Genomic DNA, 20,545 nt, shown 5'->3' with positions numbered 1-20,545 from the left:
CCAGAAGCTTGTGGCTCTGTGGTCTCCATGATAAGAAGGTGCTCTACTTTTTAAAAATATATGTAATATTATATTAATATTTATAATTATAATATATATTTATAATATATATAATCAAATTTTAAACCATCTGTTTTCATGTATCAACATCCTTTACTTCTGTAGCTTGCTTCTTTTTTTAAATTTAAATAGGCTTTATCATATGATCCAGTAATTCCACTATTGTGTATTTACCCAAAGAAAAATTAAAATGCTAATTTGTAAAAATATATATACCCCTATGTTTATTGCAACATTATTTACAATGGCCAAGATATGGAAGCAACCCAAGTGTCCATCAGTAGATGAATAGATAAAGAGATAAAGAAATATATACAATGGAATATTACATGGCCATAAAAAAGAATGAAATTTTGCCATTTCCAGTATAATAACATGAATGGATCTAGGGGTTATAATGCTAACAGAGATAAGTCAATCAGAGAAAGATAGCTACTCCAGGAATTCACTCATATGTGTAATTTAAGAAACAAAATAAATGAACAAAGAAGAAAGAGACAAACAAAAAACAGACTCAAATATAGAAAACAAATTGGTGGTTTCCAGAGGGGATGTGGGTTGAAGGGAATGAGTGAAATAAATGAAGGGGATTGGGGTATCCCTGTGTGGCTGAGTGGTTTAGTGCCTGCCTTTGGCCCGGGGTGTGATACTAGAGTTCCGGGATGGAGTCCCACATTGGGCTACTGGCATGGAGCCTGCTTCTCCCTCTACCTGTGTCTCTGCCTCTCTCTCTCTGTCTCTGTCTATCATAAATAAATTTTTTAAAAAATCTAAAAAAAAATGAAGGGGATTTAGAGCATGCATATCATGATGAGCACTAAGTAAGGTGCAGAATTGTCAAATCATTATATTGCACACCTGAAGCTAATATAATACTGTATGTTAATTATACTTGAATTAAAAAAAGTTTTAATATACTTCAATTTTAGAGCACTTGTCTCCACATACTCAGTCTCCCCTCTATCAAAATCCCTCACTAGAAAAGAACATTTGGGGCAGCCTGGGTGGCTCAGTGATTTAGCGCTGCCTTCAGCCCAGGGCCTGATCCTCGAGTCCCATGTTTGGCTCCCTGCAAGGAGCCTGCTTCTCCTTCTGCCTGTGTCTCTGCCTCTCTCTGTGTCTCTCATGAATAAATAAATAAAATCTTAAAAAAGAAAAGAACATCTGATATAATTGATGAACCTACATTGACACATTACTGTCATCAAAAGTACATCATCTACATTAGGATCCACTCTAGGTGATGTACATCCTATGGGTTTAAATAAACGTGTAATAATATTTATGTCATTTATGCTATTTATGCCATTTATAATGGCATCCCCCATTACAATATCATAGATAAAGGTCTCATGGGCTTAAAACATCTTTATGCTGTGCCTTTCTACTCATGTGACCCTCCCCTCTTCCCTCTGGCAAGCACCAATCTTTTTACTACTGAATTGTTTTGCCCTTGCCAGAATGTCGTATAGTTAGAGTTATAGTTAGAGTCAGACAATTATGTAGCCTTTCAGATTGGTTTCTTCTACTAAGTAAGATGTATTTCAACCAACATTCTACTCTCTACTTCCGTGAGTTTGACTATTTTAGACAATTTATATAAGTGCAATCATGCAGTATTTGTCCTGTGACTGACTTATTTTATTAAGCATAATATCCTCATTGTCTTCATATTGTCATAATGCTACTGCATATAGGAGGATTTCCTTCCTTTTTGTGGCAGCATAATGTTCCATTGTATGTATGTGTGCATGTGACATTTTCTTTATTTATTATCTGTTAATGAATATTTAAAGTGTTTCCATGCCCCAGCTATTGTGAATAATGCTGAGATGAACTTTTGAAAGTCTTTGAGACTTGTACACTGAAAACTACAAAACACTGAAGAAATTAATTAAAGACACAAATAAATGGAAAGATATCCCATGTTCATGGATTAGAAGACCCAATATTGCTAAAATATCCACAGTACCCAAAATGATCTACAGATTCAATGCTATCTATCAAAATCCCAATGATATTTTTTATAGAAATAGAAAAAAAGTACTAAAGTTAGTATGGAATGAGAAAAGATTCCAAATTGCCAAATCAATCTTCAGAAAGAAAGGCAAAGCTGGAGACATCATTTTTCCTGATTTTTCCTATTTTTAGTAATCAAAACAATATAGTATTGACATAAAAACAGGCACATAAACCAATGGAATAGAGAGAGGCCAGAGATAAACCCACAGTCAACTGGTCTTCAACAAGAATGCTAACAATGCAAATAGTGATAGGACAGTCTCTTAGACAAATGGTGTTGGGACAACTGGCTATCTTCATGGAAAAAAATGAAACTGAACTTTTATCTTACACCATGGACAAAAATCAATCCCAAATGGATTAAAGACAAACATAACACCTGAAATTATAAAACTCCTAGAAAAAAACATAGAAAACCTCTTTAACATTGATCCCAGAAAGAATTTCTTGACTATGACAAATGGAAAAGTAGAAGCTTTTGCACAACAAAGGAAACAACTAAGAATGAAAAGGCAAATTGGAACTCCTATAAATCAATAGCAAAAAAACAAAATAACATGATTAAAAATAAGCAAAGGACTTGGATATACATTTTTCCAAAGAAGGCATACAAATCGCCAACAGGTACATGGGGAAAAAAAAGGCTAAACATTAATTATCAAGAAAATGCAAACAAAAAATACAATGAGATATAATCTCATGTGGTTGAGATGGCTATTACGAAAAAACCAAAGATGAGTGTTGGCAAGGATGTGAAGAAATGGAACTCTTACACACTGTTGGTGCGAATGTAAAATGGTGCAGCCTCTATTAAAAACATGGGGGTTACTTCTGACTTGCCTGGCACATCAGAGTGTAGGGGTCTAACATGGCTGCCAAGGCAGATATCTGCACATTTTTTTCTGTAAGCACCAGATATTGAATATTTTGGGTTTTGGAGGCCCAAAAGTCTCTGCTGCTACTACCCTACTCCGTCCTTATTGCTTACTGAGAAAACTGGCAGTATTCTGCATGTCACCATAGATAATACAAAAAGAATGAGTGGAGCTGTGTCCCAATAAAACCTTAATTACACAAATAGTGTGCCAGATTTGTCTTGTGGACCAGAGTTTGCTGAACTTTGATCTGAAGCATCCAGCTGTGGAGGTGTCATCTACCTGAGAACAATGCTTGCTTTATCTCATGCTATTACAACCTTTGGACATTGATGATGCCACTTTGCCTGGGTTGTTGCTCTGAGGCAGGTGGCCCTCACATGAGCTATAGGGAATCAATTACAGTAGTGTGTATCCATTTTTCATCTTACTTCCAGTTAGCCTTTCCCATTCTGTTCTGATTATCCCCAGATTGAAATTCTAAGCAAATAGTTAAACTCCTTTAGAGTTCAGGATCTCTGACAGACCACTTCTTGGATTGTATGCTTTTGTTTTTGTCCTATTTTTTTCACTCTAAGAATTAAAAAATAAACCTCCCTCCTCCTTCCCTTCCCCTATTAGCAGTAGATCGGAAACCACCACCAATCTTGTCCATCAGCTTTCCTATTGCTCTTGCAGCTAGCTCAGCATCTCCACCCAGAGCTCATTCAGCAGATTTTGTGTCAAAGCTTTTGATGGATAAGATCACTTTTTAAGTTTCTTTTGAGTTGTTCAAGAAATCACATGACAGGAATCTAGCTTGAAATTCCTGCTTCCATGCCCACAGAAGCTAGGGCAGACCATCAAGGTTAGTGAGGAATACAGAACAATTTCCAGGGGCTACTTATGTTTCTTCTTTTATATTTAGCCACAGACAATGGCATTTTTAATATCTCACAGGCAAAATACATGTTGCTTTGAGTTGAACTCTTGATTGATTTATATTAATCAGTCCATGAGGAAGAATATAAGACCAAGAGCAGCTGAAAGAGGATGAAGGCTTATACCCCTTACAAAAATGTCTGAAAAAGGTTAGACTTTTCTAGTTTTTGATATTGTCTTGGATGTCTAATTTAAGCATTCCAACACCAGGATACCTTGACATCTAGAGAGAGAGATAAAATTATCAGGCACACGTGGTAACATATGATGCATTCTCAAATGCACCCTGGAAAACTCATTAAATATCCTCCGGTCTTCTCTAATTATCCCAGTGGCCTACCAGGAGTTTCTTGTAACATCATAATAAAAAAGATATTTTTAACTGGCAAATGTAGAAGCTTTCATCAAATTATTTGGGGGCAAGAATTCCATTTCTTGTTAAATAAAAAGATTTCATGTACAGGAGATTCAACATAAGGTAGCAAAGAGCTTTGATTATTATATTTCAGAGCCTGGGAGTCAAATGTAAAAGCTAAAAGAAAATTCTGTTCCTCTGTGGGAGAACACTCCGCAGAACAAAGACCTTTTACTACCCAGGACTTTTCTGAGTTTTAGATGTTGATTTTCCTCACTTTTCTTTTCAAGATCAGAATGTCTCTATTAATGCCTTTTAGACAGAAATCTCATGCAGAGAATTGAAAGGGCACCACAGACTGAAAAACATGACATTGTATAGATTACATGCATCGCAATTTATTTAATTATAAAGTTATTCCAATTCATGTATATTTTGCATTGGCTAACAGTATCTGTTAAAAGCCTCAAAACTGAATAACAAAAGTGAAAAGTGAGTTGATCATTTGCTTAAAGACTGCATTACTGAGATTTTATTCCTAAATCAGGAGAGAAAAAGACAAAGAGAAGGAACATAATTTTATATGGTACCAAATGTATATGTGTTTGCATATTTGTATATACATTTGTGTATACACAGACACAAACATAAAGAACATATATGAATGGGTCTGTGTTTATAAAATTATATGTACATAGAAAGATACACAAAGACTCTTCCTGGTTTTGTAGAGTCTATGGCTTAACCATTTAAAATATTCTAGTTTAAGTACAACTGAGATATTACAAGCAAATCACATGTAAAGAGAAATAACAGTATTTCACAGAAGCTCCAAAATCCTGAACCTAAGGGAAAATTTCAGTTAGTTGCATAGATATATTTTAATTCTGTATTATTGCCTTGTTGAGTATAAATTTAAATATAATATGATAAAAATACTATATCCACTCTTTCCCCTAAGTAGGGTAAACTATTATTAAGCATCTGATTTGTACTGAATTATGAGGGTCAATAATAAGGACGATGGCAAAATAATACTGTGGTGTTTTAGTAGATTAAGTTGTGTCAAACTCATCTCTCATAAGAAACATCACATGTTTCTGTAAATCATAAACCACTGGAAGCCTCCACTGTCCAAATCAGCCTCTCTAGGAGTTAGTGTTGAATGAAAATATGACAGAGAATCCCTAATGATCACGGACTAAATCTAAGAAACTGACATACTGTCAAGATATGTGAGATGGGTATTGCTCTGGCTGCCAAGAAAAATGTAATCATGGAAAGAATGGCTTCTTCTGTTTGTGGTAATGGTTTGTGTGCCATAGCCAGGAATGAGATATAATGCAAAGACACACCAAAACATTTCAGAACATTTGCTCCCAGACAAAAGTAAAATCCACAGCATCCACCTGCAATGACTCTGAGAGCCATTGAAGAAGTGAAGGCACAGGTTAGGAGCAAAACTAATAGGCTAATTGATTAGTCTTAAGGAGGAAATATTACCATATTTTCACAGAGAGGAATAAGGATTTCTTCCCATGTGCCATACTTGGTGAGAGTATAAACTTTCCTATTTCATTTATTTGTTTGTAAAAATAGAAGCCTTTTAGGGTAAAGACTCTTGGAGCCCTCAACATCTGCTGTTGGAAAAGCGAGAGGAAAAGTGTCAGCTGGGATGTGAATCCTTCCTGTAAAATAGGTATTGACTTGGTTCCCAATCATGATACAACTACAGTGAAGGGAAAGTTCAAACAACAGATTTGTTTTGTTTTTGTTTGTTTGTTTGTTTGTTTGTTTTTGAGAGAGAGAGAGAAAGGAGGGGTTGGGGAAGAGGAGGGAGAGAGGATCTTAAGCAGGCTCCACACTCAGTGGAGGTGGGACTCAATCTCACGACCCTGAGATGATGACCTGAGCTGAAATTGAGAGTTGGACTCCTAACCAACTGAACCACCCAGGCAGCCTGCAACAGAATTCTTTTTTTAAATTAATTAATTAATTAATTAATTTGAGAAAGAGCACACGGGTTGGAGGGTGAGCAGCAGAGGGAGAGGGGAAAGATAAACTCAAGCAGACTGTGTGCTTCAATGAGCATGGAGTCCATTGAGAGGCTAATCTCACAACCGTGATATCATCACTTGAGCTAAAATCAAGAGTCAGCTCCTTACCCAACTGAGCCACGCAGGTGCCCCCACAACAGAAGAATTCTTGAGTGTCCATTATATTCAGGAGAAAAATTATTATGGTAATTAAAAACATAAGTTCTAAAATCTCACATCTGAATTGCTAGGAAGCCTCAGACAAATAACTCTACATTTCTAAGTTTCACATTCTACATCTGTAAACTAAATATAACAATAATATCTAAATCATGGGATGTTGAGAGAATAAAATGAATAAATGCATGTAAAGTTTCAAAAACATGTTTTTATTATTTTAAAGGTAATTTTAAACTTAGTAATTTTATGACTAGTGCTGTTTGTGCAAAACAGTAAATGAGTAGGCATTTAAAATCACCAATACTTCATAGGAAAGCAAACTGGTGCAGCCACTCTGGAAAACAGTATGGAGATTCTTCAAAAAGTTAAAAACAGAGCTATCCAGAAATTGTACTACTAGATATTTACCCCCAAAATACAAAAATACTAGTTTGAAGGGATACATGCACTCCAATGTTTCTAGCAGCATCATCTACAGTAGCCAAATTATGGAAAGAGCCTGAATTTCCATTGGCTAATGAATGAATAAGGAAGATGTGATATATATATACATATACATATATATGTATATATACATACACACACACACACACACACAATGGAACATTAGCCATCAAAAAGAATGAAATCTTTCCATTTGCAATGACATGGATAGAGCTACAGTGTCATGATAAGCAAAACAAGTCAGAGAAAGACACATACTACATGATTTCATTCATATGTGGAATTTAAGAAACAAACAAACAAAATGAGCAAAGGGAAAAAAGAGAAAGGCAAACCAAGAAACAGACTGTTAACTATAGAGAACAAACTGATGGTTACCAAAGGTGGGGGGCAGGAGGATGTGTAAAATTGGTGATGGGGATTAAGGAGGCCATTTGTTGTGATGAGCAACAAGTGTTGTATGTAAGCTTTGACTCACTAAATTATACACCTGAAGCTAATGTTACACTGTATGTTAACTAACTGGAGTTTAATAAAAACTTTAACAAATCAGCAACACTTCAATGAAAATAGGACTTTAGGTAATAGTGTTGAGTGTTTTATGTTTGATGCCTTAATCTAGAACTCAAGAAAATAAAACCACTATTTCAAGTGCTTTGACACCTTAAATAATTTCCCTATTTTTTAAAGAGATTTTATTTATCTATTTGACCGAGAGAGAGAGAGAGAGAGAGAGAGAGAGAGCGCACAAGCATGGGGAGCAGCAGGCAGAGGGCGAGGGAGAAGCAGGACTCCATCCCAGGACTCCAGGATCATGACCTGAGCCAAAGGCAGACGCTGAATTGATTAAGCACTCAGGTGCCCCAAATAATTCTCTTATTAATAACAGACTAGATACGATAGGATATCTCTTTTTACAAAAGAGCAGTGATGGGGAAATAATAAAAGCAAGTAATGCAGTTACCATTCTAATCACTCCTCACATCCTCGTATACTGATAGATTGACTGTAATTTCTGACACACTCACTTTTTGTACACCTCTTCTCTTAATCTAATTTCCTTTCCCTAAAATTACAATTTTGGATTCCATTGATCAACTATCCTATTCTAATGATGTATGTTCATTTTTAAGATATATCTTAAACATCTCCAAGTCGATCTTTCTCAATACCAATGACTTTGTGTTCTCTTGAGCAATTTAAATGACTTTATGACAAACTCTGATATTTTATATATTTCCATAATCAATCCATATATTCTATCATTTTACTTCATGAAAATTTGTGAGATTTTTCTTTTTTACATGAGGTTCCACGTATAAGGTCAGTTGTGATTGATGTCTCCTACAAAGTATCATTATGTATTGGAGTAAGTCTGATAGCTGAAGCAAAGCAGATGTGGCTCTCTGGCTCTCTTTAGATGGATTTTTGCTTATTCTTTTCCCCTATTGCCTGCCTCTTTAAGACATGTGACCTATCTTTGCCTCTCGGAGACATGATCATAAATAATGTGTAAAAGAGGGTTAATTTTTTTCTACAAAGGAGTAAAATGTGTCCTCTATTCTCACATTTCCAGTAATTTCTAAATATATCTGTATCATATCATCTGGAAAATGTAGCCTCACATTTATAGCATATGCCTTGGTCTCTAGTATAAAATCTTTGAAAAGAAGGTGTCAAAAAATCAACTTAGGAAAGATGCTCATTGACTACTTTCAAATACCAAAAAAAAAAAAAAAAAAAAGATAAGCTCCATTATTTTTTGAACTTTGCATCTTTGTATGTAGAATAAGCAAAATCACTGATATTTCCCAGGACAGTTCTAATTTTCTAATTTTCTTAGCCTTTTCCCATAAGTACACCGTTGTCAGACTCTGTACCCTAAGCTTATTTTTAAATGTATCAGTTAGTAAAGTTGTGGCTTAGGTAGCATGGTATTTTTATTTTCAGCACCTCAATATGTACCTGTTGGTGCTTAGATCACTAGATGAACATATAGGGTTGTTTTCTTGTTTTTTTTTTTTTTTTTGCCACTTTTGTTTCTCTCTAATTAGGTTGAGTCTATCATAGACAATGAAGCAGGCAATTTTTTCTCATTGTAGTTTTCTCACAAACTGACAGGAAGAAAAAGACAGCAAAAGAACTCAGGGTTTGGGTAGGTTTTTTTCTACTATGAGATAGAGAAAATGCATATTAGGAAGTCAAAAAGCATATTTGTTAGAGGCACAGAAAAATGTCGTCTCGGTTCTAAACAGCTTTCCAGATCTTAGGTGTTTGAGCACATTAAGAAGGTTCACCTGGAGTAGCCATGGCCAGCAAGCACTGCTTCGGAGGACCATCTGACCCCTCTGTCCCTTCCAATTCACCTTCTCTTCATTGGTGGGCAGAAGAGGATGGATGGAGGCAGGGGAGAAGAGGTTGCTTCACTCTCGGGCAACACCTTCCTTATTAAGCTTCCAATTCTCAGCCACTGAGTAAGTTTTAAGCAATTTTCTGAGGATTGCAGAAATTTTGTTATATTTTTCCACTTCCTAGAACACGAAGAAGAGCTTTGACTTTATGACATCCAGCCTGTCGAGTCTAACAAAAGGCAGGACATATTTAACACGTGAAAAAGGTGCTCTATCACAGGCCTACGCCAAAGTAGATGAAACAGTAATAAAATAACAAGTGTCATATAAGATTAAACGGGACATGCACACCTCTCTTAACATGACCTCAGCTCACTGCTACCTGAGAGTTCATAAAACCTGTATCAGAAATATGGAGAAGATTCCATTGTTCAAGCACAATTGTATAGCTTCCAAAGAAACCTTAATTAAATTTCAAGCAACAAGATCTGTATCAGCAGAAAATAATTGCTCCATCCGACAGTATTTATTTTTATCAAGTGAAATCTAGTTGCCATGTCCTCCTATGCTACCACACAGTCACTTTAACAGAGTCATGTGAGATGTGTTCCTTTTCTCCTCAAAAGCAGTCAGTTCTCATCCATGTCAAAGTGTACATTGTCCTCATCAGTAATATGAAAGCCTATTTAGGCATAGTGATTCACTGTGGTCATACTCCATCATACTCCATTATACCAGCACTTTACTTAATCATTGTCAGGCAGGTCCACCCATTTTTGCTCTTGTCCTGCTACCTTCACACCCACAAATGTAGCAGATGCAAGCATGCCATTGATGACAGTCAATTTTTTTCTTACTTTGCACAGATGGCTGAGTTATTTTTATTCATGAGGAAGCCTCAAATTTCAGATTTTTTAATGGGGTAAGAATCTTCCATCATAAAAGAATCATCAAATTGCCTCTTATTTATTCATCAATTTAACACGTGGTTCTTTCCAATAAACTTTTAAAAAATAAATTTAAGTGGAAAGGTTTAATGTTCCCCTTCTCTAGACTTAGCTATTGTTTTAAGACCATCTTCCTAGTTATTAGAAATAAGGAAACTAAGTATACAATACAGTCTTATTAACTATAGTCACGTTGCTATACATTAAACTCCAGAACATACTCATCTTCATTACTGAAACTTCATGCCCTTTGACCAACACTCCACCTTTTTTTCATTCTCTCCCCACTGCTCCTGCCCCAGGCAACCACCCTCCTACTTTCTGCTTTTATGAGTTTGAATTTGACTACTTTTGATTTCACATATAAGTTAAAACATGCAGTATTTCTCTCTCTGTATCTAGCTTAGCATAATATCTTCGAGGTTCATCAATGTTGCAAATAACAGAGAATAGATCTGAAATGTTTTAAACATGCACATACATAGGAGAAAAAAAGGTAACTATGTGAAGTGATGGATATGATAATTAGCTTGACTGTCATCATTTCACAGTGTACATGCATATCAAAACATCACATTGTACATCTTTAATATATGCAATTTTATTTTGTTTTAAAAAGAAAGAATCTCCTTTAAAGCACGCGTTGTACTTTATACTTGCAAAATGAGAGTCTCGGCCTGTGTCTACCAACTAAGTACAAATAGAAAAATGTACACAGGTAGTTTATATTTTTGCTAGCATGCATTCAGTATTTAATTTGTGCTTCTCAGAGTTCTAAGTAATTTACATGATTAGTTTATCTTCTGGGGTAGGTATTAATACTCCAATTTTAAAGATAAGGAAACTGAGGATTACAGGGGTTAAGTTGATTTAAGATTGAATTCTGTTCAATGCACCTAATTTTGAACTGGAACAGTTAACATTTAGTTGCTCAGTGACTTGGAGGCAACTACCTGAACTCTGAACTTTAGTTTTCCTTTTCTATAAATATGAAATAAAAATAATCACCTGCAAACACTGCTATGGGAATAAAATAATATCTGAAATATGTTTGGTGTACAATAAGCACTCAACACATGATAAATATAATGGTCAGAATACTTACAGAGATGTACAGTGGGAAAGACATTTTATGTGAGTGGCTCTGCATTTATCTACCCCACATCTATTATCACCTAAAATCAACCATCCTCCTTTAGAGCTAACTGAATAAAACTGCCTTTCAAGTTTCAAATGTACCCATTTATCTCATATACCTTATGATCAGGAGGGGAAGTCATGCCTTGTTCATTCCCAATATGGCTTTCAGAAAATTATATTCTATATTAAAAATAAAATAAACCTACAAAATTTTCCTCTACTTCTTTAAGGTATATACTATCCAGTTATAGTAACTTCCTCTCTTTTTAATACAGTTCCATATTGTTCTGCTTGTTATTAATTTTATTTTCTAGGGTATGTGGCTTAATATCTTCCTTACCATCCATTTTCATAGGAGCCTAAAACCTTCACTATCAACAATTATGCCTATTCATCTTTTTTTAAAGATTTTATTCATTTATTTGAGAAAGAGACCACATGCACCAGAGGTCAGGGGCAGGGGAAAGAGAGCACCAGCAAGGGGGAGGGGCGAGGGAGAAGCAGATTCCAGGCTGAGTGGGGAGCCCCGCTGGGGGCTCCATCCCAGGACACTGGGATCATGATCTGAGCCAAAGATAGACGCTTAACCAGTTGAGCCACCAAGGCGCCCCTTGCCTATTCAATTTTTAATGACATTCTCATTTCCCTACTTCATTAAAAAATTGTCACATTCTGACTCCACTCTTGAAATCAACAACTCTCATATCCCTCTCACTGATCATAGCATCCAATCCTTTATGTGAAAAATTACTGAAATTCATTAAGGCCTTGAATTTATTTTGGTCCCACTTACACTGAAGCATGTAGCCTGTTCCTGGCTATATGTCCTTCCCTATTCCTCACACATTTATGGTCTATCACCATTGTCATTCTCTTGGAAACACCCTTAAGTCTGTGACATTTATGTCCCACCCCCACAGCTCCATCTCACAATCGCAAATTGAGTGTTGGTTGAGAAATTACAATGGACAGATTGTTTTCACTATAAATGCATGACCGCTTACACATAAGGGACTCCTCAAAGCTGCCAGGCCACCTTGATAGGTTTTTCTAGATATCTGGATCTGTCATAGTCTTTACCAACTATCTAATAACTCTGCTGTTCTCCTTATTATTACCACGATCTCCTCTATTTACTCAATCTCAATATATCACCCTCACTTCATAACTCACAGAGCAAAATAAAGCCCTCAGATTGGCTCCTTCCTCAACTCCCTGCAACCACCAATCTCCAAGTCTGCCTCCATTTGTACCAATCTTCCTTTTCTTCTGTATTTTTTTAGGAGGGAAGCGTTCCCCTCCATTTCTCAATAACTACTTCCTTAGTGTGTGATCTATATATCTTCTCTTAATATTTCCTCAGGAATCTTACTCCTTTGATTATAGACTTATGATCTTGTCTTCTCCATAATCACTTCCAAAACAAAAGAAAACAAAAACTCTCTTTAAACTCTGTTATCTTTTCAGCCTTATTTCTATTGCACTTTCCAGCCCAATGTCGTGGAAAAACTTGTTACCTAACAGAGTCCCTTTACTTCCTGAACCATCTTTCAAGCTTTGCTCCTCATTCCAAGTCAGTGTCCAATGCTAAGCACCATAAAAATCACTCTGAATTTCTTATCTTTTAAAATTATATACATATTTTAAATAGTCTATATTATACATTGAAATATTTAAATCAAATAATTGAATATGTATATTTCAATCCTGGCCTAATATAACTTTACATGAATATTTGACAGACTTGCTTCCTTTAACCTCATTAAAAACCTCTTCCTGTTGCCTCTATACTCTCTAGCCATTTTACTTCTATCGTTTCCTTTATCAAACATCTAAATGTTGATGATTCTTTGTCCTGAGCCCTCCTCCTTTCTCATTCTATGTTATCTCCTTATGTAATCATATCCATCCCTAACTAGTGACTGGAAACCAGAAGCCACAAATAGCAAGTGGTTGTAGGCGATAGCTTCGACAGTTGAAGGGTAAGAATCAAAGCCCAAAAGCTAAAAGCTGCTCCTGCAGAGGGATTTGAGCACAGAAGAGCAGTGCATTTTTAGAATGGCCCACTACTGTGAGATATTTGCATTTATTAAGTCTTTTCCTGAACATTAAATGTGAGTATTTCATGTTTCAGTTTATCAGGTGAAAGCTCTAACATCTACTTTTTGGATAATATTTTAAAAATTCCCCAAACAGTGGATAATGCTTCAAAGCCATTTAACATGAGACCTCATCCTGGGGATAAAGATATCTTATTACACTCAATAACAAAAGTACCTAGAGATCATCAAATACCTAAGGATTATCATAACCATCCAGCTTTCTGACTTGTAAATTTTGAAAACCTGCATAAAACCTTAAGAATAAATTTAACAGCTGTGTGTGTTTATATATACAGTTGGAGGAAAATAGGAACAAAACAAGCACTTTTCAAGCTTTCCCATTTAAAAAATGTTTTCCTGTCCCAAATTCTTAATTTAATACATCTATTTTTTTTCAAACCAATGAATGGCTCAGATAATAAGATAAACCAATAAGCCTTAGAAATAATTACATAACATCAAATGACTCCCATTTTTCAAGAAAGGAAACATGCATTTAAAAAATAATATATAACTGGGGACATTTTTCCACATTGAATTCCAGACACCTGCCCATGTCCAAATAAAAGCAAATGGGCAGTTTGAATTAAACTAAAATGTCCTTTCTAGTGAGTTGACTTTACTTTTGCTTATAATTATGAGATAGGGAAACTGAAGGGATTCCATTTTGAGAAGGCTCCGTCTCTGCTGATTTCCCTCTAGGCCAGTTCTCATTTCTGAATAAGCCAAAGAACCTATGTTCCCACTTAAAGAGGGAAATCAAGAAAGTGAATCATTCTCTAAGTTTTGCCCTAAACTCTGTTAACACCTGTTAACATCTAAGAAGAGTTAGATCCCAAACATGTTCAAGGACATTAGTTTCAAACAAACTTCAACTGATGCTGACATCAATACTCCTTGCCTCCAGTGATTTATGAAATACCACCAATTATTAACCTGACACTGATCTTTGACTGTACCCTACAAGTACCCTAGACCCCTTTCTAATATAAACCCCTAAGCTCAAGCGATTATGAGACTCATTCTCCTTTCTCTCCTGAGTCTCCCAGACATTGTCTGTTATACTCTATTTGTCATTCATGCTGTTCAATAAACAGTACTTTCACTTTCTTCAGTTCACATTCAATTTCAATATTACGTGAAGTTAAGGACCCTCATGGTTGGTACTGCAGAACATCCCTCTAGGTCCTCAGACCCAGCCTGCCTGCATCAATTAAGCTACTATTGAAAGCTACTGCTGAAAGAAGCTGCATCTGCTGTAAATAATATCTTTTCATACATTATAGATATGACTTGAAAAGAGCATGCATTGAGTCAGTAGTTCTCAATTCTAATCTTAACCCTTACTATTTTTTGCCAGTGTGAGAACCTAATGGATGCTAGACACTTCATCACAGGGTATTAAGATATCAAAGTTTGAATCACTAATTCAAATCATCCATCTTCACCTCTTTTCCAACATCCATAACAACTGATCTCAACTTGGGCATTTTCAGTGAGGATTTTTGTACAAAGTAACAATTGCCTACATTTATCAATTGCCCATTATGTGCTAGTAAGTATGCTGAGAGATTTTACATGGGTTGTAATAACTAATTTTCTAAACGATCTTAATTTCACAAATGACAGATCACATATACACAAAAAAGACCCAGGAAGGTTGTGGTACCCACCTAAAACTATAGTGCATTTAGTAAGATGTATCATGATTATCTCACCCTGGGCCCATCTCATTCCCTTCTTAAACCAACATTATTTCTGCAATGTTACATAGTATTTTTTGTATACTTTGAATTGTTCGAGTTCATACCAGAATAGAGTCTAGTATGCTTTCAAATGCCTACTATCTATTGACCTAATTATTGTTAAATAGCCTAAAATATTTCTTTGTCTTTTAAATCATCATAGCCAAGAGTAACAGATATTTTAGCCATTTCTTGAAGGCTTATCTTATGTCTGTCACATTACTATGTTCTGTACAATTTTAACTGCCTGGGTTGTGTTTAATTAACCCATTGATTTAAATTGTCATATTACTTATCTTTCCATTTAGTCAAATTCTGAAATAATCATGCTTTTATGCTTTTTATACTTTTTTAAAATTCACTTCCTTCTTAACCAATCGTAGTTGTCAAAAAACAAGATAAGAAGCCTAAAATGAGCCTCTTTAGACTTCAGGTCTAAAATGGAATCTCAAACCAGTCACTCAGGAATCACCTGATGAACACTAGCCTGCCTGATAGACCCTTATTATCCCCTAAAGAAAAGTATCTTTGTATCAACCAACTCTCTTTTCTTGCCAATGTAACTTCCTTGCTCCCCCTCTCTTCTGCCTATATAAGTCTTGCTTTTTGTATAGCTCCTTGGAGCTCCTTTCTATCTGCTAGATTGGTAGCTACCTGAATTAAATAGATTTTTGCTCAAACAAATTCTTAAAATTGTAATATGCTTTGGTTTATCCTTTAATATAATCTAATATCTACTTTCATGAATTTATTGAAATTACTTTATCAAATTTATCACTTAAGTCCCAAATCAATCAATCCAATAATCTATTTTTATTCTCTATTTTTGTTGATATTTTAAAATACTAATATTTGTTTATTTTAAAGTAGTTTATGATCATCCTTAAACAATGAAGAACTGGAAAGGTAGTAAATCGCAGGTAGAATATTCAGAGAGAAAGGATAAAGTAATGACCATTGTATTATGTATATAACCATTATATAATGGAGTATCCTCAAACCATACATATTCATATGTAATTCATATGTAATATTACTCTCTAAATTTCCCAAAGGTCAGAATCATGCCACACTCCTCCATCTTGTACATGACAAGTGTTTGCTAAATATTTGTTGATCAATTAATTTTTATCCTATCTTTTTAGCATCATGTTAGTTCAATTTTTACTACATCAAAGTCAGATACATAAACCAAGTTTACTCTATACCCAAACTAGACATTCTTCTACATATCAGCATAAGATAAGAGAGAATGCTTATTTGCTAATAGCAACATAGGAAGAAAAGTCCCCTTTTTATAGACTCTCTCTTCATCCTCTGCTTTAATCATTATTTTATACTTTTTCCAAAGCAAGTACATTTCTATGAGGCATTGCTTCAGTTTCTTCATTCTTAGAAGTTCCTTGAAGTTTATGAGTGGAATATTTGATAATGATGCAGATAGGCATGGATATAAAACCCTCAATTTGTGACCTAATTTGTTTTCAGTTTCTTAATGCAGTCACTGCCCAGTACATTAGATTATACAGAATTAGTAGAGCATCTAGTGCTTATAGATTAGTAGCCTTAGGGCATTTTTCTGTACCATTTATTAAGGATGAAAGTAATTAGGAGACAGAATTGATAAAATGGTTATTGTTTCTATGGTTAAATATTGAAAGATTTTTTCTGAGATGAATGAGAAACACCAGTGAGAAACAATCCAGGTGATATACATGATACACAGTTGTATAAGTGATGAAATTGGCTTTTCTGACAAAAAACCTAAATCCTGATGGGGTATAGGATATCCTCAACTTTCAATATGTGCTCTTATGCTTCTTTCTTCTACAACACATGCATGCATTTTCCTTTCATTCTATTAACTTTGGCATTAGAACATGGCTCTCCTTTTTTATTTTCACAATACCATGTTTTAAAGGCAGTGCTTTCTACTTTGGGCACTTAAAAAGATTATTTGTCATTCTAAGAGAAAATGTAGATGGTTGTTTAACATTAGCAGCCTTCCTTGTTAGAGAATTGAAATATTCAAACTAATGAAGCATTGTTGGTATCTCTGAATTTCAGCATGGAATCCAGGAAATATCAGTGATTTATGTCTTAACTGTCTGACTTTACTACAACAGATGTCATTATGGTATAAGATGGTAAGGAATAAATTGCCTTAAAAGTGAAACAACATATATATTTCAGGAATCATACAGAAAACATAGCATTGGTATCTAACACCGAGCTGAAGAATGTATTAGTTGCAGGATTTTGTTAAAGTATAAACAATATTTGAGAAACACTTTCAGAATGATGGAATAAGTACCTCCAAAAAAATCTGCCTCTCCATAAAAGCATTGAGAACACTGTCAAACATTGTCTGCATCAACTTTTCAAACTCTGGAAATTAACCAGTCTTATAATAATTCAAGGACTGTTTATGCAAGGAAAACAGCTTTACCTCAGAAATAACAAAGCTCGGTGGATTTTAACTTGTGCTATGCCTGTTATTCTCTCCCAGTTCCATAGTAGTCTTGATGATTAATAGCCTTTTATCCATGAATACAGGCAGCCTAGCAACTAGCATTTCTTTCAGCCCAGAGGGAACACAATTGTTTGGAAGTCTCCAAAAAGTGCCAACCCAGAAAAATGTTCAGTATTTGATATAAATGGCAGCTACCTAGAAAAGCCTTATACTTAGTCTTATTTGACTTGACTCAGAGCTTACTCAGAGAAAAAAAAAAAAAAAAAAGAAAAGGAAAAGAAAAAAAAAACCCTCATACTCAGAGTAATCGTTGAAATAAAATTAGAGACAATTGTTTAACAAGGCAGATGCCTGAGTTGGTGAAAAGAGTTGGAATACAAGAGGTTAAAAAATTTTTAATGCTCTGGGGAATGAAATGTCCATAGGGGACTTTGAAAGTCTCTGACATATTCCCAAGATCTAGAAGGCTTCACAAAAGCACAGAACTACACGCATGTCCAAAAAGACTTTAGAATATCCTAATCTCTCATCTGCTATTAACCTTCAGAAGGAACAAAATGAAGATTAAGGCAGGATTGTATGCTTTCAAAGTACTGAAAATATGTCCTAATACATATACAGACCTCTGCTGCAAGGATTGGTATATTCATTGGTTCAGAGAATTAAATCCATATCTAACCATTAAATGAATGCTAAGTAAGTAAGTAAGAGGAGATATCAGTTGGCCACACATAAACACAAACTTTATAAAATTATTTCAAGAAACTCACTAAGCAAACAAATAGCAATAACACAAACAAAAAATTCTAGAAATCGAGAATCTAATTTACAGATTTGTTACATTATATTCTTTTAAGATTCCAGTTTGTTTTGCTTTTTTGAAGATTTTATTTATTTGAGAGTGAGAGAGAGCACAAACAGGAGTGAGGAGCAGACTCCCTACTGAGTAGGGAGCCCAGAGCAGGGCTCAATCCCAGGACCCTGGGACCATGACCCAAGCCAAAGGTAGACATCCAACTGACTGAGACGCTCAGCCCCAAGAGTCCAGTTTTTAACAAAAATGATTGTGAGGTGCACAATGAAACAGAAAAACATGTCTTATACTCCCAGAAAAAAACAATTACTCAGTAGGAATTATCACTGAGAAAGGCCAGAGATCAGAATTGCTAGACAAAGCATTTAAATCAGTTCTCATAAACACATTCAAAATCAAGAAATCAAGAAAATTATGTCTAAAGAATTTAAAAAGTGAGAAAGTTCTTTCCAAATAGATAATATTATTAAAAAGATCAGAATTACAAAAACCAGAGTAGTTCTTGAACTGAAAAGTATAATTTATGAAAAATTTTCTACCTTGGCTCAACATCAACTTGAGCTGGTAATTAAAAAAAATAAGCAAATTTTATTTTTTATTTTATTTTTTTTTTAATTTTTATTTATTTATGATAGTCACAGAGAGATAGAGAGAGAGGCAGAGACACAGGCAGAGGGAGAAGCAGGCTCCATGCACCGGGAGCCCGACGTGGGATTCGATCCCGGGTCTCCAGGATCGCGCCCTGGGCCAAAGGCAGGCGCCAAACCGCTGCGCCACCCAGGGATCCCAAAAATAAGCAAATTTTAATATAGAAATATAGGACAATAGAGATTACCTACCCTGAAGAACAGAAAGAAAAAAATATAGAAAAGTGAACAGAGCCTCAGATCCTCAAGTTCACCAAATATGAGTAATGAGATTACTAGAAGAAGTATAGAGATAGAAAGGAGAAAAATAATTCAAATGAAAAATGGCTAAAACTTCCTAATATGGATGAAAAATGAATTCGCACATGCAAGAAGCTCAACAAAATCCAAACAGAATAAATTCAAAGAGGTCAACATTGATATGCATCATAGTCAAAATACTAAAAATCTAAGACAAAGATAAACCTGAAAGAAACAAGATAGAAGTAAGTCATCATGTACAACTGATTCCACAATAAGATTACCATCTGAGGTCAGATCAGAAATTATGGTGGCCTAGGGTGCCTGGATGGTTCAGTCAGTTAAGCACCTTCCTTTGGCTCAGGTCATGATCCTGGGGTCCTAGGATCAAGTGCCACATTGGGCTCTCTGCTCAGTGGAGAGTCTGCTTCTCCCTCTCCGTCTGCCCTCTCCCCCATCCCCACTCGTGCTCTTTCTCTTGCTCTCAAATAAATAAATAAAATTGTTAAAAAAAAAAGATATCATGGTGGCCAAAAGGCAATTGGATGACATATTCAAAGGGTTCAAAGAAAATAATGTAAAACAAAAATTCTATTGTAAACAAATATATATTTCAAAAATGAAGGAGAAATTAAGACATTCTCAGAAAAGCAAAAACAATTCTTTGCTAGCAGACCTTCTATTTGAGAAATATGAATGGAAATCTTTTAAGGTGAAATGTAAAGAATATAGAAAGTATTTCAAATCAACATGAAGAAATGAAGAGCATTAGTAATGTTAACTACCAAGGTAAATATAAAACACAATATAAATGTATTTTATTTTAATTTTTTTTCTTCTCTTACATGATTTAAAAGGCAATTGAATAAAAGATTGATTTTTAAATTGTGTTGATGGGATTATGATGTCTAAAGATGTATTTTGCTTGGTTAATAACACAAGAGATGGAGGAAAAATGATTTATATTGAAGCAAACGTTTTGTGTACTATTGAAATAAATTGTATTACTATAAAGTAAACTTTTAAAAAATTATTTATTTATTTATTCATGAGAGACACAGAGAGATAGGCAGTGACATAGGCAGAGGGAGAAGCAGGCTTCCTGTGGGGAGCCTGATGAGGGACTAGATCCCAGGACCCAGGGATCATGACCTGAACCAAAGGCAGATGCTCAACCACTGAGCCACCCAGGT

This window comes from Vulpes lagopus, chromosome 13, assembly GCF_018345385.1.
Source record: "Vulpes lagopus strain Blue_001 chromosome 13, ASM1834538v1, whole genome shotgun sequence".
Lineage (NCBI taxonomy): Eukaryota > Metazoa > Chordata > Mammalia > Carnivora > Canidae > Vulpes > Vulpes lagopus.
Note: the sequence above shows the minus strand (reverse complement) of the source record.